A 23,592-nucleotide genomic window follows, 5' to 3' on the forward strand; every position below is an offset into this window, starting at 1 on the left:
CGAACCCTATAGCTGCCCGGATCAGGGGTACAACTTCAATTACTGGGATAACAGCCAGGTACAGGTAGTCTCTTCCACCACGGAACCCCACAGTCCGCCATACGAATACCGGGATCACGACATCAGGATGCAAGTTCAACATGTCACTGGCAGTGACGAAGGACACTTGGATGACTCGGAATATCCAGATCCTGACGGATGGTGGGACCCTGCTTATGATGACATTGTCCCAATGAGTAGCGACGACGACGATGATGACGACGACGACTCTGGTGATGATGCTGATGACGAGCTTGACGTTAGACGTCCTCCACCATCCCCTATCCTCATCGAGGATAGTCCTCCGCCATCCCCAATCCTAATCGATGATGATGTCCTCAATTCCGATGATGACATATAATCATCTACTCGTCCATCATTTCCTTTCCTTTCCTTCCACGGAGTACACACTTTTTGGTTGGTGTACACGAGGCACTGCGAGGCTGGGGCAGTGTCTTCCTCCCTTCCTCTCCCTCTTATTAGTTTTTTTTTTCATAATAATCACTAGAATTTCTCCTAATAATCGCTCAGAGTTTCATTCTTGATGTTTTCGAATCTCAAACACTGTTCTACATTTCACCCCCTCCATTTCATTTCTTCCAATATAAATATAGCAACAATCCCAGTTCTATATCATTCTTCCACAATGTCGAGTACAGGACCCATCCAAGTACATGAAATAGATTCAACGTCTGATCATTTGAGTACAACCTTCGCTCAATTTCTGCAGCGAATCTATGATCTTCCTGATGATTTCGCAGAACGAGTGGAACAAGGTATTCAGGACGACATAGATGCTGTTGACGATAATAATGCGGATGATGTGATTAGTATATCATCTGATTCAGCTGATTATGACGACGACGACATCATGAGTATATCATCTGATTCAGATGACTACTATGAGGATGATATCATTAGTATATCATCTGATTCAGATGACGATACCATAATTATTGTTTCTGATGATGAGGAGCGTTAGTCCATATCATTGCATGGATTAATAAAAAAATAACAGCCCTTTTCAGGGCTACAATTAAAGACTGAAACAATAAAAAAAATAGCTCTTTTCAGAGCTACCATTATACTTTCAAACAGAAACAGATTCATACCATTGTTAACATTATGTTAACATTATAATCTCAAACGAAATATATGTATGTGAAAGTATTCATCATTATATGCATATGAATGATTGACAAATGCCAACTTCAACTTTCATTTAAAGTAGTACTCATCATATGCATAGATATTCAATGACTATCAAATTCCAAATTTCGACTTTTCAGTCAAAGTAGTAATTTATTTGTCATATAATGTATAGATATTCAAAGACTAACAAATAGTAATTTATTTGTCATATAATGTATAGATATTCAAAGACTAACAAATTTCCAACTTAGACTTTTATTAGTCAAAGTATTCATTTGTCACATAATCTATGAATACTAATACAACTAACTACTGTTTGTGTGAATAATGTAGCCCTGAAAAGGGCTGTTGTTTTTTTTTGACCAGTAGGTCCACGGTTATTGTGCCACAGGTTGGACATTATTACATATAATACATGTAGATACTCGGGTGAAGTTTGTTAGTGGCCTCTCGCAAGCTTCACACCAATTCTGTCCCATTTCCATAATTGAGACAGTGTTGTGGGTGTTGACATGGGCATACCACCCTCCATTATTGTTTCTATGCGAATAAAACCGAAAGCAGCACCAACATAGTTTTTTGTTCTCTCCATCTATTGTGCTGATCAATACGTATGCATCCAATGCACAATACAAATCCAAGGGATCTTCCAGTGTCTCACTGACATTGAGTGTTCGCATACCGATCCTCATAGCACCATCACCTTCAGTTGTGTCAGCTTCTATCCCTTCATCATCTCCTTCTTCATCCATGACCCTCTCAAACTCCATCACGTCATCATCTTCGTCGCTTTGGTTGGCCTCGTTTTCAACTTCGTCTATCTCATCTTCATCGACTCCAACATCTTCTGCTTCAACTATTACTTCCTCTAGCGGAACATTGACATCCTCATCATCTGATTCGTCTATCCAATTGTTTTCATCAACAGCAGCTATTCTATTTAATGCAGCATTTATTTTTGCAGAATTCATCTTGTTGTTGTTTGCTCACAGTTGTAGAGAGTGAATGAATGAACTCTAGGTTTGCAAGTCAACTTATATAGGAGGTGATGCGACTCCCACTTGACTCGTTTAGAGTGGAATAGTAGGAGAAGTTATCCCACTATACTTCCACATGATGTTGATTTGTATAAATAGAGATCGTAGGTATAGGAGAGAGCATTCAGAGTTTCTGTAAGTCATCTCTTAATATTTCTAATCGAATTAGTAAAATGCCGTTTCCAAAAGAGTGGAATGAAAAACCAAAAGTGTGTGTCTACCCAATGATGATTGCAGGGGCTATTGTGTGCTACTTTTGTCAAATAAGTAGACCTAAGGATTCAATCAATCCATGTACTGGTATGTGTAGTGATTGCGTGTTGCGGATTCAACTATCGCCTCCTTCTCATCCACCGAAGCGAACAAAATCGGATTATCGTCAACAACAGTTACAGTGTCTGAAGTGTTCCGAACCTATAATATTTAACAATATAGGTATCTGTAGAAATATTTGTGGTACCTGTGCTGCCGTTCCAACTCCACTGCAACGTTGTTTGCGTTGTGATACATATTCCATGAATTGTTGGAATCATGTATGCAATGCATGTAGAAGTACTTGGGATCTGTGTGAGAAGGTTGGTCAACTCTACCCCAATAGGAGAATCCATTTTTTTCAATGTTGGTGTTTGACGCACGAGCAACAACTATTGAGGAATAGAGTCAAAGAACGTTCCACATCCACAGAGACATATTAACATTTTCATTTTTTATTATCGTTATTGTCCTCTATTATTAATAAATATATATATATATTTTGAATTTATTTGTATTATTTTCTAACATTTAAAAATACATGCATGCAACACAAAGTTTTCCTCTTAAATGACAAAGATTGTTACATGCGTGAATAGTTTAGTGAGAGAGCGCATGTGCCAGTTGATGAAAGAGCGCATGCGCTAGTTTATTTTCTTCTATAAATGGTGAGGTCTCAGTAACATCATCACCTTTCCTATCCACATTCTATTGCTATCACATATCATTCCTCAGACCTTAATAATCATGAGCTCTATGCCGCTATTGATTGCTGAAGATGGTTCACCACTTGTTGATATCGATCAGACTGATTTTGAAAATATTCCAGTATTACATTTATCGAGTCAAGATTCGATAAATGATTTTGATATTAACGACTTCGTTAACTTTGCAGATGTGCCAGAACCAAATGAGCAAATTATTATTGAAAATCCGATCGTTTCGCAATTATCATCACTCAAACACTCTTCATCTACCCTTCCTCTTGGTGTTGATAAGAAATCTAGAACAATCAAGAGGAAGGTTACTAAGGCATCTTCATCGATTGTCACTGACTTTAAAGAAAAGAAAGAATCCAAAAGTGTTGTGCGACAGAAAAAACCCGCAACGAAAAGTGACAGATCGAAGAGGAAGCCAAAAGGTACTCCTAAAGAAATGAAGAGTGATTTGAAAGCTGAACCGCTATCTTCTTTCAGTCCCCTCCATCGGTTTGGGGAAATGAAAAGGAAAGCAAAATGCCGTCTTGTAAAGGCACAGATGACTATTGCTGAACTTGAAAAGAGTGAGCGAGCTATTAATGCTAATAATGAAACTCTTGAAGCATTAGATGCCAAGATTGCATTAGCGAAGGTTGAATTGGCTAGAATGTCTAAAGATGCTGATGAACTCCGTTCAAAAATTGGTAAAGATAAGCAATTCCATCAACGTTCGAGAATGCAAGCTCAGGCTGAGCTTGAGGAGTCGACTAAGCTTTATGAGACAGCATTATCAGTGAGAGATAATTGGCAAAAAGAGTTGGATACTGCATTTCAAAGTGACGGCGATTAGTTTTGGGAATGATAATGTGTTTTCAATATCGTGAGTTGAAAAATATAAGCGGGAATGGAGTATACAATTAATTTGGTTTGGTATACACAGAACATTGCGAATGGCTGGGGCAATGTTTACCGCTGCAATATTTTTCAGTTCACATACTTATAATTGAAATGAAAACAATAATGAACTTTAATATTACTTTATTCATAAAAGTCACTATTATATACATTTAAACCATATTTGATTCATCAATCCAAGAATTTTGTTCGCTAGGAAGGCCTAACCACTTTACATATACTTTATTTTTTCTTCTCTTCAACACCTTCTCAATCAGATATACGTCAGGATTCTCGGTTCGTAATAACTCTTCTTCGTAAAAACATCCTCTAATCGGCTGTTCATTCATATCTTCAAGATTATAAGTCGTTGGGATGGTTTTATTAATTTTAACAATCTTGAATAGCTCCGTGGTAAAATTCGCAGTGTAAGACTTTTCAAAAATATGTTTGTATTTACTTATACGTACAATATCATTTAATTGGAATTTGGGTTTACTTTGTCTTCCTCCAATTCCATTGATACCCTTGAATTTTAATTTTGTTGTTGAATCAACATTGATGGGTGCCATACCTATTGTACGATGAACTTTATTATTATATCTACTAGTTATAATTGGAAGAATATCAAGCCATTTGTGGTGACCTCTCATCGAAAATTCCTTGTAGAGCCATGCCTTTATTGTACGAATCACTCTTTCTGCTATAGCTGCCTTCTTTGTGCTAAATGTTGAATAATGATTGATATTATATTCTCGCATGAGAGATGAGAAGCTTTTATTGAAAAATTCTTTCCCTTGATCGCTTTGTATGTGTTTGGGGGAGTATTTGGCTTCTTTCAGTACATGTTTCATTGCATTAGTTACTGTACTACCTGTTTTATCTTTAACTGCTACAGTCCACAGATATTTGGAGTAACAATCTATCACTACAAGTATATATCGGTATCCTTCATTACTTTTTGCATAAGGTTGCAGTTCAGCTAAATCTATTTGCCATAGATCTGCAAAACCTTTGATGGTGGTTATTCTTCTACGAAAATTACGTCTTGCAGGTTTATGTAATTCATTAACAACTTGTCGTTTGACATCACTTATTTCATTAGTCATTCTATTTCAATATGATTAAAGAGAAAAGGTGATAATGTTACTGCATTGAATGATGATGTGACAGTGATCATTACATGTGAATATGTTAATATATTATACCTTCTTCACGTAATTCTTCAATTATTGAAATTATTTCATTATCATGTCCGGTATGTCCGGCTGACTTTGAAGCTACCAATAGTCGTAGGCGAGCAACTAACTCTTTCGGTGAATTCCAGTACACATAATTCACAGGTTTAGAATTATATATTTTCTCCATTTTCACTCGTTTGAGTGCTCCACCAATTTTACTTCTACTTCTTATTGGATATTGTCGTGAGTCTAATAGAGGTTTGATAACTTCACGAAATTTTTTAGAATTTGTATTTTTAAAACCATTCTTCAGATGATATTGTTTATATGGAGCATTCGTTATTTTCAATATTTTGGAATATACTTGACGAGTTTCTTCATTATCAACATCTTGTGGATTCTTCAAAAAAATCATATCATACAATTCTGGACTACCTGCGCATTCATATTTTTTTCACTTTATTAGCATCCCAAAATGAAATGTTTCCATCTTTGAAATTTACCACTAGACTTCCCATTTTCAGCTTTTGTGTAATTGGATCCATACGTACGCCAAATGTTCCATCATATGCTGGATTTCTAGATTTTATATTATTCAAATGTTTCATCAAAACATCTTCACCACTTTCATTCATAACAGGTGAGATGTCAGGATCCGAGGAATCGATGTGGGACGATGATGGTGTTTCGAATAGAGTTGTTCTCATATCGTCTTGAAGTGTGCTCGTGTCACTATTCACAGATGATACACTACCAAAAGATTGTTTTCTTCCTATTGGAGTACTCATGGGATAATTTGAAGTAGATTGAACAGTTCCATGATTTGGTGATAACACTGGTGATTTAGAAGTAGCGTTTGATGATAAAACATTCAATGGTTTCATTATGGGCTCATACAATCTTTCAAGTGTCGTACGATTTTCAATATTATCATTCTTGATAGAGTTGAATTTCTGCCTGACAGCTTCTGTTGTCTCTACTAGTTGACGTTTCAAATTTATTTCATTGTTTTTATTTTCAGGATCTTTTTTTGTATTCATAATGCCCTTTTTTTGAATTAAAGCTTAATTCGTTGGTGAAGTGACCACTACAATATTCAGTGATCGAATAAGTTCCAAAAACAAGATCATGGGTATATAAAACTATCGAATCCTTTGCGATATCTACCTTCATCTATTTTTCTATCCTTATCAATGACTAGAAATCCATATTGGTCCTCCCAGCATTTAACACACATCAATTGGAATTGTTTGAATGTTACATCGGGTGAAACATGATCTGAATAAATGTGATGTAAATTCGTCTCATCTTGTTTGAACATTATAATGAAATTGGTATTGTCACGCACTAACTGTTTGGGTACCCGTGAATATGTCTGTGCTAGATAAAAACAATCAACATCCTTATGACGTCCCATACAGAAATATGATCTAATAATATCTTGCTTTTCACATATCACATCATCGAAAATGAAAACAGAATTAGGCTTAGCGTCGGAGGGTTCCACTATTTCTGCATTATTGCTGAATGTATAAAAACCTAATCCTTTTATAGGTTCCAAAACACTTCGCAAGTACTGATATTTAGGTTGATTGAGTGATTTCGAATAGAGATACACATTTCTAAATCTCAGTCCTTGTGGATGTGTTAATAGTGATATCATTGCATTCGTCTTTCCACAATTTGAAGGTCCTATAATGAGTCCTCGAACTGATGATGGAAGTAGTGGACCATGTCTGAATACCCTTTGTCCATTCAATCCACAACCAAATTTCTCATCTAGATTATCTACAGCAAACTTTTCTTTCTGTTTTACAATGCGCATCGTGCCGTGGTTGGAGACTATATAAATGTTATTAGCTTATTCATTTCAATGTGTACCATCAAACGATACGGACGTATTGAAAGTGATCGTAAAATTAAAAGAGGTTGTGGTTTTGTTAATGATTTAATAAACAAACTTCCTTTCGAATTACATCTACCGGAGGTTATCAATACTGTGGACCGGGTACAAAATTGAAACAACGTTTAGCTCGTAACGACCCTGGAATCAATAAATTAGATATTGAATGCAAAAAACACGATATTCAATATTCTAAGCATCCATCCGATCTTGCAGCAAGACATTTAGCCGACAAAGAACTTGAATACAGCGCTTGGGATAGGGTTAAATCGAAGGACGCGAGTATTGGGGAAAGAGCAGCTGCATTACTTGTCACCAACATTATGAAAGCGAAAAGACATATGGGCATGGGTTGTAGTACCAATAAGAAAAAATGTAAGAGGAAACAAACGAAGAAAAATAAAATTAAAAAAGTTGCATTTGGTGCTGGGATAGTCCATAAAGTGCGAAATGTATTGAAGAAAGCTGGTGGGAATCAATTTGTGACGAATAATAGCAAAAAAGCTATCACTGTGGCATTGCAGGCGGCACGTAAATACCTTAAAGCTGCCGGTGGAAAGAAGAAAATCCGCACACCACGCATAATTCCTGTTCCCAAGATCGGTGGACTTTTACCATTGATACCAATTTTTGCTGGACTATCCGCACTAGGAAGTTTGGCGGGAGCTGCTGCTGGTATTACCAAGGCCGTGAATTCGGCAAAAGCCAGCAGAGCGGCTTTAATGGAAGCCAATCGTCACAATAAAACCATGGAGGCTGTAGCATTAGGCAAACGCGGAAGTGGAATATATCTCAAACCATACCGTAAAGGTTTAGGACTATATTTAAAACCATACAAAGCCACAAACAAAACAAAAAACTAATTGAACCCCTACCTCAGAGGCCTCTTACTGATCTCGATCTCAGTTATTATGCACAAAAAATGAAAATTCCACATTTTCGTGGTGTTTTTATGCGTGATAGATTACCATCTTCAGGTCCAAAACAAAACGAGACAGCTATTGTTAATTTAGATGGAATAAGTGGACCAGGAACACATTGGGTGGCATATAAAAAATGTGGGAAAGAAGTCACATATTTCGATAGTTTTGGAGATCTACCCCCACCATTGGAATTGACTCGATTCTTTCGAAAATGTTCGAATGTAAAAATCAAATATAACTATGATCGACAACAGAAATTTAATACAGTTCTCTGTGGTCACTTGTGCTTGCAGTTTCTCTCTAAATAATTTTCCAAATAAAAATGGATTCAACACCAAAACTGGATCGGGAGGCTATCAAGGGAATGGGGTTTTCACTTAGAATGTTTTCAAAATATGGTACCTTGAAAAAAATGGATAAAGTGATGCTTGCAAATATGCCTAAGGAAGTGATACTTGCATGTGTTGCACATGAGATTGCATATGTTTGGGAAAAGTTGCCTAAGCATCTGCAAGATGACATCGATATAATGAAACATAGATATTGTTATGAGCACCACCACCACGATCAAAATTCAGAATCGGATGTTAATGACGGTCCTATACCTCGGAAATCTATGTGTTGTATTTGTAATATAGAGGATGTGAATATTGGTATCAATAAAAATGATACTTATTACAATACAACACCTTCCAAAAAGTGTAAATTGTCTCAAATGTGCTGTTGCTGTGTACAATAATAAATTGAAATGTGTTTCAAAATATTCATCAGTCATGTCACGAAAGTTCGAGCTACAAGCTGTCGGGACAAGTGTCTTGAGTGCGGATTTTTTTCCACCAATTGAATTGGATAGGAACAGTCGTTATGGATTAGGACTTTTGGGATTCTATGGGTGCAATACAATCAATAATATAACTGAAGCTAATAACTTAGTTAGTTTTAGAATCAGTAATGACAACTCATCGATACCCCAAAAGTTGACAATTGAAATTCCATGTGGTGCTTATGAAATAGAAGAGATCAATGCCGTCATACAGAAACATATCATGTTCAGATTGTTTCATGATAAAAAACCAAATGATGTCGTTGCAGATGATATTTTCTATCTACACGCCAATAATAATACATTCAAATGTGAAATGCGATCCAAATATGAAATTGATCTGACACATCCAAATTCAATAGCAGAAATGATGGGGTTCGCTCATGAAATATTTCCACCAAATCAGATACATGAATCATCATTACCAATAAACATTACAACTGTGAGACTTATCCGCTTAGATTGCAATATAATATCTGGTTCATATATAAATGGTGAAGAATCCCACATTCTTTTCTCATTCGATATTGATGTTGAACCTGGCTACAATCTCACTAAAGAACCACACAGTATTATATATATGCCTGTCAGTCCAGAAGGTCGTCAATTGATTCACAACATTACAGTGCGTATTTTGGATGAAAAAAATAACCTTATCGATTTTGGAAGTGAAGAAGAGATTTTCATTATTTTGGAATTGAAGAAAATCGAATAACTGTTGTTATGGGTTTCATTTATAATAGACAAAATCGCATTGAACAATCCCAAACGAGTTGCACTATCAAAAAGAAAGGTGTGCATAAAAAGAAGCTCATTCCACAAGTGTATGCTAAACAGTTAGCACATAACGCTCTGTCTGTGAGTGATCTTAAATTTTTGAAATCGATTGGATTGAAAGTGAGAAAATAACAATGGTGCTCGAAACAAACAATGAAAAGTTGAATATATTCAATGAACCAGTGCTCGATCATTCTCTCATAAGTTTACATGAGCACACATATAAGCCCTATGGATCACCGCTATTCAGGAATTCGGATGAAATCAGAATTGCAATCAATAATCAAGATGTTATACTAGATATTGCCGAGAGCTTCATTTACATAGAAGGTAAATTCACCCCCAAAGATGTAGCGAAAACATGCTATCTCTCGAATAATGCAATTGCATTTCTCTTTGACGAAATTCGTTATGAAATGGGAGGTGAACAAGTGGCTGTTGTTAGAAAACCTGGGATAACATCTACAATGAAAACCATGATATCATTTGGACAATCTCATGCTAACACATTATTGACATCTGGTTGGGGACTTTCACAATTGAAGCAAGATATCTTGGATACAAACAGTCATGTTTTTAGTGGAAACTACCACTGAAATATTTGATGGGTTTTGCTGAAGATTACAACAAAAGTATCTTGAATGCCAAACAGGAATTGATTTTGATTATCGCTCGATCATTCAAAAACTCATATATAGGTGAGGTTGATGCTGATTTGGAAATAAATAAAATCGAATGGAAAATAAGGCATATTGTACCAGATGATAAACACAAGCTCAAACTTTTGAGTAGAATAAACAAAAGCGGTCTGAATGCCAAAATCAAGTTGGCGTATCGTATGTGGGACCTCTATGAACTACCATCATTACGTGGGACTTCTTCAGACATATGGGCCATCAAAACAACTAACGCATTGGAAACTCCTCGTTTTGTCATCATCGCATTCCAAAGTACTACCACATCTGAAGATAGAACACAAGATATTACAAAATTCACAACTGCTGATATCAATAGTATTCGAGTATACTTGAATTCTGAAGTTTATCCATATGAGCGTTGGAATTTGAATTTCGATAAAAAACTTGATGCTCCTGCTTATTATGCTTTTGAGAGTTTCCAGCGAAGTTATTATGATAAAGATATGAGTGAACCTCTGATGGACATTGGACAATTTAGAGAGAATCCACTATTCGTCATCGATTGTTCCCATCAACCGAATGCAACAAAATCATCAACTATTGATATAAAGATTGAGTTTGAGACGAGGAAGACCAAGTTTCCAGACAACACTAAAGTATATGCATTAATTTTGCATGATACAGTTTTAACATACAATGCATTGGATGGTTCAGTTCATAGCAGATATTGACACTTTTTTTTTCACTCTATCATGTACTGTTTTATGATCTTTTTTTTTTTATTTGTAACTGACTTATATCATGTATTGTATTTTATATCATATTTATTGTTTTGTAATCATTTTCTATTGTATTTCATCAGATTTAAATAAATAAAACATGAAAATAATACAAAGTTTTTTATTTGACATTATTTATGATTACAGGAACATACAGACTATCTAAAATAACTTCTTCCTCATAATCATCATTTTCGCGACCATCTTCAATTTCCTCTCGATTTTCATCATTCAATTCAAAGTGATGAATAATCCATTCTGGCAAGTATGGTTGGAGGCTATACAGGAATCTTCTTAGGTTCAGTTCAATCATAACCTCACAAAGTTGCCACAATTCCAATTCATTATCCAAAAATTTGTTGCAAACTTCTGCACCACTCCAATAGTTCTCAGCATCACGAAGGCATAATTCGATTTGTTTTTCATCATAGCATACACTCATATCATAAACGCTTGCATGTTCGGCTCCATCACCCAACACCTTCAATTTAGACGACAAATGTTGAACCGATGATTTGAGATCTACAATATCGACCCAATCTTGACTTGCGTACTGCATCCACATCTTTAAATGGTGGAACTGAAATCGAATAAAAAAAAACAATAAGCAACCTCCAATTTTTCAGTGATATAATACTCACATTCCCATTTTACTTGTAGTTACAAAGTGAGTGTATTCAACTAAGTTAGTAATGTTTATATTTCCATATAATTATTATCATCTAATATATGAATATTAATAAAACAATAAGAAATTCATTATAATTACTATTATTATTCAATCATATTGAATTTGACTAGAGTTATCGTTTTCACACCAAAAAAAACGTAAGCTATGACCTAAAGAAATTCACTATAAATTATTACTATTATTTCAATCATATTGAATTTGACTAGAGATCGCGTTTTCATGCCAGCAAAACTTTGTTGGCTCTGTCCTAAATACATCATCGTATATTTACCACCTGATGAGTTGATACAAGATATATCGTCATCACTGAATTGCAACGAAATACGTTTTGGTAGCCATGTTTTAAATAATTTATCATTGCTCACATCTTGCAAAGTTAATAAAATTGATTTACCAAATCGTGTAGAATAAGTTGACATATTTTTAATTATGTACACTTCATCAATTGGCAATGATGATAAGGCCTTTTGCTCTAGTATTTCAACCTCCTGTACAATCAAATTATTAATTTTATTCAAGTCTACTTTTGAAACGGACATGATGAAAATATATATAAAATATAAACAATTTCCAACAGACAAATACACTCACCGTCTTCCTTCTATTACGAACTGAATAACACTCTACCAATTGCTAACTGCTGCAGATATATTCGTCTACTGATTTCATAGTGTGCCAGGCATTTCTTTTATATTAAACAGTGTGAGTCACCCCCACCATGAAACCGTGAAAGATTCACATTGCTAGTTGCTATCCACTAGAGATGCCTGACGTCACAGCCAAGCCCATCTCCCAACTTGATGCGATAACAGTTGCCGGTACGAGCAAGCAGTGGTCGTTGCGGTCTCGGAGAGGGTAGACGCTAGGCAAACGGTCCTCGGCTGCCGTTGTGTCACCATCGATAGCGGGGCTAGAGCGAACCTTCATCGCTTCGGGAGAGGTGAGGGCAGACCGATGAATACGCATTACTCTGCCACACGTCGTGGAGTGAACATGTCGCTCTCTAGCCGTTGAACGGTATTGCTGTGACGTCACTCCACTACTAACTTGGTGCCCTAACACCGATGGAGCATTTATTACTTGGAGGATCTTCGAAGTATGCAGACGTATGTTTGTACATAGACAAACAAGCACATGATGAAACCCTGTACCGTGCATTCTCCTACACACACACACACACACACAGGTTGATAATATTAGTGGATCCCGTGCATGAAAGGTTTTGTGGAGCCAGCTCTGAAATATAGCTTGAAGTGATGCAAAAAAAATCAGAACCATGGAAAACTAAAATTTGTTTTCGCTTAACTCCCCGGGATAAGACATATATGTTGAAAAACTATTTGTGGCAACCCTGGATCCACTAATATCATCCAGACCAGGGTGTGTACGAAATACTCCACAAATAGTATCTTCGAGTGAGTGTGTACAGTATTCCACTAATGAGCACACATATATTTTGTGCAGGAATATACCATGTATTATTCTTCGAGATAGTGTATTAGATACTACTCCACTATCATAGCACAACATGTATTTTGTGTGAGGAATATCCACAATATCATTCTATGGGTTTGAAGTAATCAGATATTTCACCATAAGTATAAGAGAAAAAATGTATTCAACACACAAATTTATTTATCTGTGAAATAGATGATAGTTAAAATAATAATTGGAAAACTAAATATATTTGCTGATTTTCAGGGACACCTAATTTGTAATTAGATTTATCGTAAGCTAGTATTTAATGGATAAAAATTAAAATTCAAGAATTGTGTTCATGATATATTTAGTATATTTTTTTGCCTTGAAAGAAGCCTTGTATGGTGAAAATTATGTCGCGGTTTGGTAAAACTATCAATCTGTGAAAATCGATTATACGTTTATTATGAAATTTTTTCTCTTTTGTTCACCAACTTGTTGGATATCTATACTAGAACTTCTGCCAAGTCCACAATTAATTGTTCACGTTCCTTCCATGTTTTCGTCTTTTGGTGAAAAAGGAGTGTGAAGGATACTATGGTTCATAAAGCTGTGCACTGGACGATGTTAGACGTGTTGGTACTGAATTGATCCCTGCGGGACGCCTGCATTTAAGATAGATGTCGGATGAAACTCCATCAACTTCTACGTGGAGTGATTTGTCATAAAGGAAGCTAGATAGCAAGGAATACACTGTGGGGCAAGTCGTAAGTGGAAGCTTGGCGACGAAACTCTGGGTGTCATAGCTTCAAACTTCCCGGAATATCTAATGCAACAGCCAGAGTTGTACCATATTTCAGGTAGAAGACTTAAATTTTCAATTCCATTCACAGTTACTTTTGTTGAATCAATATATAATGGATTTGAATCCGGTATCTAAGTGGACAAGACACTGGACTTTATTAATTTGAAATGTTTTACTGAATAATCACCACAATATGTCTGAGTTGAGTAACAACATTCATCTTATTGCAACCAAGGACTATCCCATTGATAACTAATAGGAAGTTCTCTGTTTGTTTGAAGGCGATTGACAATGTTCGTGATGAATTTCACTAGTTCGGACTTCCATTGTCTATTATATAAAATGATTGGAAATCCTTGAAACAAGTGAAAAAGAATAAATTAAAAAAAGAATAGCTGAAAATAACAATTATATTAAGCAACAATAAACCTGAAATGAAATGATAGTGAAATAACCTACAAGTAAAAATATAATAATTGAATAAATAAAATTAAAGGATGAAAAAAGAAATATAATAAAAATAAAAAAAGTTAGAATTCCAAGTCACGTTAGTTCACGACGTTTCGATTGTTGGTATCTACAATCGTCTTCGGTATGACTGGACTGATTCCTCCGAGAGATGACTTTTTATATAGGTCGTTGAAATACTTTCACTTTCTCTGCTTTCTATTTTCCGCTTTACTGATTCCGTGAGAGATGACCGTTTTGGCGGGAGTTGGCCATTTTTATCGTTTGATGATGGGTTTCATATGTTTCGTATTTCTACGCTGGCCTGGCTGAATACGTTGTTGGACAACATGTATGCGGCTTCTTAAATTTTCTCCTAAACCAATTTCCTCTCTGCGCAAGATCTCAGCTTGGGACCACTCGATGTTTGTTGATGGGTCCAATATGGTCTCTCCTCGCTGATGTGTGCTTCTTGTGCTCGGCAATGCAAACTTCAATGGTCTCTTAGTTTCACCAATATAGGATTTTCCGCCTCATAGGGTATCCGTTAAATGCAATTCTTGGAATCGCAGTCTGCTTTTGGGCCTGGTTTTCGTGAAGCTGCTATGGATAGTGTTACCGATCTAAACAGGTTCTGATTTGTACTTGGAACGCAATTCTTCTTATCCTCTCCGATAATCCTCTGATTGTAAGGGAAGTGCAAGTACTGGTTGTGACGGCTTTTCTCTTTCCTTGCGAGGCTCCCTGCTGTCTTTTAGCCAAGTCTCTCTACCCATCGCTTTGGAGTATCCATTCCAGCTGAGATCATTTTTGATGATGTCTAGTTTCCTTCTCGAGACCTTCCTTTGTAATTACAGAGCCCAAAAGCACGCTCTAATAGAGTCTTGATGATTCCCCTTTTTTGTCGATTGAATGGGGTTGGATTCGTGTTCAGATACTTCCCGTATTAGTGGGTTTTCGGTATACAGATGTTTCCCACTTAGTGTCGGTCCTCTTCCACCAAAACGTCTAAGAATGGCAATTCGTTGTGGATTTCCTCTCCATTGTGAGTGATGGAAGGTCTCACGCTGTTGATGTTTTTCAGGAAGGTGTCTAGTTCAGTCTTCCCATGGTCCATATTATGAGGTGTCCGTCACATATCTCCACCAGACTCTAGTTTCTGTGGGCTTCTTCAATGGCCAGAGTTTCAAACCACTCATATATATGTTGGCTATGACTGGTTGAAAGTGGCGACCCCATTGGCAGTCCCTCATCTTGTGTAAAGAATTCGTCCTCAGTTGGAAATAACAGTTTTGTAACACAAGCATCCTAGTAATTCCATAATTACTTCTATAGGTAGATTCGTTCTCTCTTCAGTTCTCGTCTTCGGATAGCTTTCTCTGTATGATTTGGAGTGCTTCTTCGACCGGAACGTTGGTGTAAAGGCTTCCCACGTCAACAGAGTTTCCTCTATTCCCGTGAGCGGGCGGAACTCATGTTGATGACGTTGGTGGCTTCATAGTTGTCCTGTTAATGTCCTGTAATTATCACCGTTGGAAGAGGTCAACTTTGCTACAGGATGCCACAGAAGAACGATCGAAGAATAAGAAGAGAGACATTGGAAGAGGATCATGGACATCTTTCCAAGATTGAAAGCCAACGTGCTTGAAGATCCGCCAGAAACATGGATGAAATACCACCAACGAAAGTTGGGAAGTTAGTAAGGAAACATGCCCAAATACAGACAAAAACAGGACACTATAAGCCACCAACGTCATCAACATGAGTTCCGCCCGCTCACGGGAATAGAGGAAACCCTGTTGAGGAAAGGCCTGAATTTTTGCCATTACGCCAACATCTTGCCCCTTTGGAGATAATTACTGCAGTGGAAATCCCACCAGTTCCCTTATTGACCAAACCGAGGCAGAAGAGTTTAGATGGAAATTATGAGAGCGTTTGATCGAGAACCAGGTCCAACATCTAACTCAGCAAGGAAAGAACGTAGAGCTCTGAAAGGCCTACGTAAAAAAAAAAGAACACACAACATCAAGATCCTACCTGCAGATAAAGGAAACGCTACTGTGGTAATGGATACCGTTCTCTACGAACAGAAGATCGAAGAGGTTTCTGCAGAAGGGACGATACACAAAGATCGTACGGGACCCTACTGCATCAAACGAAAGGAAGTTGTACAGATTTTGAAAAAACACATTTTTTTCGACAAGGAAAGATCATGGCTAACCCGCACCATAGTAAGCCCTCACTTGTAAATGGTCTACCCAAAATCCACATCCACAAGAAGGGACGTTCCGCTTAGACCGATCATCAGCTCCAGAGATTCGGCTACTCAAAACTTTTCTAGATCTTTACTTCCCATAATTACAACCATTACAAGGAAAACATCGTCCTTTGTGAAGAATTCAATGCATTTTGTCGAATACTAGGGTCAATTGAGGTTACACAGGAAGATCAACTAATTAGTTTCGACGTGGAAAGCTTACCCAACGCTCCGGTCCAAGAAGCACTCCAAATCATACAGAGAAAGCTATCCGAAGACGGAACCTTAAAGACGAACGAATCTACCTATAGAAGTAATTATGGAAATTACTAGGATGCTGTGTACAAAACTGTTATTTCCAAAATGAGGCGAATTCTTTACCGAGATGAGGGACTGCCATGGATCGCCACTTTCACCAGTCATAGCCAACATATATATGGAGTGGTTTGAAACTCTGGCCATTGAAGAAGCCACAAGAAACCTAGAGTCTGGTTGAATCTGTTTGACGACACCTTCATAATATGGAACCATGGAAAACTGAACTAGACACCTTCCTGAACACATCAACAGCGTGAGACCTTCCTCACTTTCACATGGAGGAGGAAATCCACAACGAATTGCCATTCTTAGACGTTTTGGTTGAAGACGACACTAAGTGGGAACATCTGTATACCGAAAACCCACTCAAGTAAATATCTGAACCAGGAAATAACCAATTGAACATTACCATCAATGACGGGACAGTAATCTGAACCACGAATCCAACCACCATCTCGACAAAAAGGGGAATCATCAAGACTCTATTAGACCGTGCTTTTGGGCTCTGTAATAACAAAGGAAGGTCTCGAGAAGGAACATAGACATCATCAAAAATGTATCTTCAGCGGAATGGATACTCCAGAGCGATGGTAGAAAGACTTTGGCTAAAAGACAGCAGGAGCCTCGCAAGGAAGAGAAGCCGTCACGACCATGCTTGCACTTCCCTACATCAGAGGATTATCGGAGAGGATAAAAGAATTGGTTCCAAGTACAACATCAGAACCTGCTTCAGATCCGGTAACACTATCCGTAGCAGCTTCACGAAAACCAGGCCCCCAAACGCGACTGCGATTCCAAGAATTGCATTTACCGGATACCCTGTGAGTGCGGAAAATTCTATATTGGTGAAACTGAGAGACCATTGAATGTTCGCATTGCCGAGCACAAGAAGCACACACAGCGAGGAGAAACCAGCAAATCAGGAATAGCAGACCATATTTGGACCCATCAACACCATCGAGTGGTCCCAAGCTGAGATCTTGCGCATAGAGGAACATTGGTTTAGGAGAAAATTAAGGAAGCCGCATACATGTTGTCCAACAACGTATTCAGCCAGGCCAGGTAGAAATACGAACATATGGAAACCATCATCAACGAAAAATGGCCAACTCCCGCCAAAACGGTCATCTTTCACGGAATTCAGTAAAGCGAAAATAGAAAGCAAGAAGTGAAAGTATTTCAACGACCTATAAAATAGTCATCTCTCGGAGGAATCAGTCCAGTCATCACCCGAAGACTTTGTAGATACCAACAATCGAAACGTCGTGACTAAGTGACTTGGAATCTCTACACTTTTTTTATTTTTATTATTTTCTTTTTTTCATTCCTTTAATTTTTATTTATTCAATTATTATATTTTTACTTGTAGGTTTTATTTCACTATCATTTCATTTCCGGTTTATTGTTGCTTAATATAATTGTTATCTTCAGCTATTCTTTTCACTTGTTTCAGGGATTTCAAATCATTTTATATATAGACAATGGAAGTCCGAACTAGTGAAATTCAAGTTCATCTGTATTCTGCAAGATTCCCACATATTTTGGCTCGGCAAATTGTCGTCCGTGATAGAAAACTAGTTTGATATCTCTTTTTCTGAATTTGACGGAGTTCTCTTGGACATATATTGGTTTCCTTCGATTGAAATGCCTGAAATCTGGATTTGAATTATATTTTTAGCAAATTTGTATCATATCAACTTTCCTTCGAAGTTTCCTTGGTAATAATGGATGATATTGGATGAAGAACTGTAACATAAGATCATATATCTTCAATGATCTGGGGAAGTCACAGTGTAGATAATTCCAAGTCCACAAATCCCATACAATTATTTTTTTTTATAAAAACACGAAAACTATGTCACTGTTACTCTACATGCGTTCTACTCGCAAGTTGGATCATCAGATCTATAAAGCTATTGATTATCTACAAATTACCTGCTCATATCAATTACATATATATATATATTATATATATATATATATATATATATATATAATATATATATATATATAGATATATTATATATATATATATTATATATATGTTAACTCGAAGATTCTCACGGATAAAGTATGATGAGCTGTTTTCTCGGGTTTCGCTCCGTGTTCTGTGTATTTTCTCCCCATAAGGATTATTTTCTACAACGTTTCGGCAAAGTCTCATTTGCATCTTCTGGTGATGTCTGGTTTTTTTCAACTTGAAAATAATCCTTATGGGGAGAAAAATACACAGAACACGGGGCGAAACCGAGAAAAACAGCTCATCATATATATATATATATATTATATATATTATATATATATATATATATATATATAATATATATATATATATATATATATATATATATATATATATCTATATATATATATATATATTATATATTATATATATATATATATATATATATATATATATATATATATGCATTAAGTTTTCATTAAGAGTGGATTTGATGTATTTAAATCTCTGATACATAAGATCATTTTCACGATTTTTCATACTTTTTGAAAAATAGTTTTTTGAATTCTCTTGTTTCACTCAATTAATTTTGCATGTTGTTTCCTGTACCAATGAATCCAAATAAAGTATTCATGAATCGTTTTTTTGTACAATGGTTGTTATAATAATGAAAAAGTATCGATTGTTTTTCTCTCCGAATGTATAAGTAACAAAACTTAATAATCCAGTTGGTATTCCACTAATATACACGAATAGGTTGAATATTATTTACACAGCTACAGCCAGAGATTTCAAAAACTTACTGGAAATACCCATATAGAGGGCGCTCAAAGCAGTGACTTTCGGTATTCCACAAATATTGGTGTGTGTAGCAACATGCATGAAGGGTCTTAGTGGCATCTTACACATTGAAACTACGAAGTAGGTATAGACAGACTCGTCATCAGCTGAACTATGCGAAAATCGACGGAAAAAATTGTGGTATGAGCGTGCAAGTATACCACAATTGTGAAGTCTGCCACAAATACTGTTTTTTATATACACAGTGTTCCACTAATATATGTAAACGTACACACACACACACACATAAACACACAAAATCTCATATGAAAAAAAAATCTGAACGATCCATGCACCAGACACTTCAGGTCACAACGCCTTGACTTCACTGCACAACAAAAAACTTCACCAAACAACAACCAATAAAAAAAGCAATTAATACGTCATAGTGGTGGGGGGGGAGGCCGAGAATCAGCTGTAAACAACTACTTATGTTCCACCATCACTTTGGAGTAACCATTCCGTTGAAGGCCATTTTGATGATGCCTAGTTTTTTTTCGAGACCTTCTCCAAAGCCCGAAAGCAAGGTCTCTAGTCTTGATGATTCCTCCCTTAGTCGATTGATGTTGGTTGGATTCCTAGTCCAGATACTGTCTCGTGTGAGTGGGTTTTTAGTATGCAGATGTTTCCATTTATTGTCGGTCCTCTTCACTAATACATCTAAGAATGGCAGTTCGTTGTGGACTTCTTTCTCCATTATGAAAGTGATGGAAGGAATTACGTTGTTGATGTGCTTCAGGAAGGTATCTAGTTTTGCATTCCATGGTTCCATATTATGAAGATGTCGTGTCCGTATGTTAACCAGACTCGGGGCTTCATGTGGGCTTCTTCATGACCGAGTTTTCAAACCACTCCATATATATGTTGGCTATAACCGGTGAAAGTGACGATCCCATGGTAGTCCCTCGTCTCGCGTGAAGCATTCGTCCTTCAGTTACAAGTAGCAGTTTCGTACACAGCATACTATTAATTCCATGAATACTTGTATCGCTAAGTTGGTTCCCATTTTTAGATAGCTTTCTCTGTATGATTTGAAGTAATTCTTTGACAGGAACGTTGGTGTAGAGGATAATTCGATCCTGCTCTTTGACTTCGATTTCCCCTAGTAAGTTCGACAAAATGCCTTCAATTCTTCACAAAAGTGATGTTTTTCATTGCCGTGTTTTTATTATTGGTAGTAGAAAATTAAAAAAGTTTTGAGTAGCTTAATCTCTGAAGGTAATGATTGGTCTGAGCGAACAACCTTCTCGTAAATTTTGGGTAGTTCATACAAATGAGGGGCTTACTATTGTTTGGTGTTAGCCAGATATCTCTTTTTTCCGAAAAATAGAGTTGGTGATTTTTCTGGCGATTCATTTTTAATTCTTCTTTTTTTATTAGTTCTTTCAGGGATTTCACATCCTGTCCGAAGTCCGAACTAATGAAATTCATCATGAAACATTGTCAATCATCCTCAAACAAATGGTTTCATAGTGTTTCTGTATGTTTTCGGAAGAGTATTGTTGCTTCTGGATCCTCGCATTAGGTATGTGAAATATTTCAAGGAGTTTTGGAATGAAACTTGAACTCTTCCTTGGGAGTTTACGATGACAACATGTCTATATTGACGCATCAGGGTTGTTCTATTGAGTTCAAACTTTGCATCCATTAGATCTATGACCGATTGAAACAGTGGATGTCTGCTATTGGGTTATGGAGACAACGCTCTTGTGCGTATAATGGAAATTTACCCCCTTTCAGAGGTAGATGACGGAGCTTTAATATTGATCGCTGGTGAAACCTGGTATATTTTGTATTTTCTGTTGATTCCAAAGATGGCTTTTCAGTAAAGAAAGTCGACGGTACGTCTGGCAAGTTGGTGGTTTTTTTATATTTCATTCACAATGTGGAATTGGCTGCGGTGGTAGTGCGCTCTATCGGAAGCCGTGGGTTCGATTCCCGCCTCGATCAGATATATATATAGATATAGATAGAGAGGAATTTATATTGTTGAAGCTGGATGATTCTGCAACCGTGTTAGGAATCACACGTTAAAAGGTAAGCCCTCGTTAGTCCTTAGCTCGCACAAGTTTCTCAATTTCTGAGAGTTGTCGTTCGTATGGGGGCGACAGCTGATTAACGAAAAACAGATTTTAAAACAGAATCTTTCAGAAGAAGTATGTAGCAAAGAATCTTACGTTTGCTGACTTACATGGCTGACAGCAACTATGAATGGCTTTGCTGCTTCGTGGGTGGTTTGAAGAATCATTAATAAAGCCTACGCAATCATGAGACCAATGACCATAGTAGTCGATAATCTCGATTCAATATTTATAGGAATATTCAACTTATGACAGACATCACTCCTTGGCGAATATTCGAACGAAACCGTCTCGGTGGCAAGATCTGTGCAACGTAGCCGACTTCGATTGCACACCGATCTGAATAATTCATGCAATGTTTACAATTCCTAGCGGAGTTATTCTGAGAAGCGATATTCGGCTTTGTTTTATGTTAAGTAAGTCTTGAGGTAGGAACTACTTCCGACTCTGATAAATTTACATGGTGTTAGAAACGGAATCGAGGAAAGCTCTACTTCTTACGGACTTTTAAATTTCGACCGAATAAATCAAGACGTTTCTTTTGTTACCGGCGCACGGCGAATTTGCGTAACAATCCCGTTGGGAACCGGCGCACTTCTCATTTGGGGAATTTACTGCTTCCGTGGGATTTGCATATTTTCAAGGAGTAGCGATTCAAATGCTTGTAACTAGCTGACGAGTTAGTCAGAGTGAACTGCTGTTTCATTTAAAATTCCTGAAATCTATACTTCTCATCTTAATACAATAATGTTGGAATTTTCCAAAGAGAAAGAAGACAATTGATTGCAAAATGAACTCTTCACAAAGATATGTAGACCTGCAAAGAAGTAACTTTCGTGGCAGCAAATTCACAGTATCTCTAAAATTCTGTTGAGTGTTCTCAAGTTGTGTTCTATAGTTCTAATGTCTGTACCATACTTTTTTCACTCAAATCTCAAAGGTTATGTTAGTGAACTTTCTTTCAAATGAACTATTTTATAATTCAGCGGTACTGTCAGCGGCGGCTCGTCAGAGGAGGCAAGGGAGGCTCAGCCACCCATAAAATTTGAGGCTATTCATCGCAATAAATTAAAAGATATTGATAAATAATTATGATTATTTTTTTCTATAAATGCTTGGGTATCATTACTTTACCATTAATTTTCAATATAAATACATAATATGCCCGAAAAAACAACTATCACTCAATACGTAATACGTCGTACCACACTGTATCCTGCATCAACAAAACTCAAACGCACCGCCCATGAACAAATAACGAATAAACCATTAACCCGAATAATAAATGCCATACGTTGATAGGGAGCCAAGCCTCCGACCGCTTTAAAACCACAGGCTCCACGAGACCGATCAACCTGCGACATACGTCCCGATTTGTATTTCAGTTGCAGAAATTATAGCGTCAGAAAAGGCTAGCCTCCAGTTGGTCTCCGTACGACTGCGTTTGTTTTTATTTAATTATTCGGACGGGATGCCGTGACGGACCGGGACTGAAAAATTTTCGGTAAATCGTTTTAGTGTTTCTTGATAATATTTGTGTATGAAACGGCAGTATTATATTATAGCAGTGCTTTTTGGTAATATTTTTAATGTGTTTTTTAAGTGTTTTCTTTCAATTTCAAGTGTTTTCAGGTTTTCACTTTTCGGTAAGTTTTTTTTTTCATTTAATTATGGA

This window comes from Leptinotarsa decemlineata, unplaced genomic scaffold (assembly GCF_025532065.1).
Source record: "Leptinotarsa decemlineata unplaced genomic scaffold, Ldec_3_MD MMD2_tig00002082_RagTag_RagTag, whole genome shotgun sequence".
In the NCBI taxonomy this organism is placed as follows: Eukaryota; Metazoa; Arthropoda; class Insecta; order Coleoptera; family Chrysomelidae; genus Leptinotarsa; species Leptinotarsa decemlineata.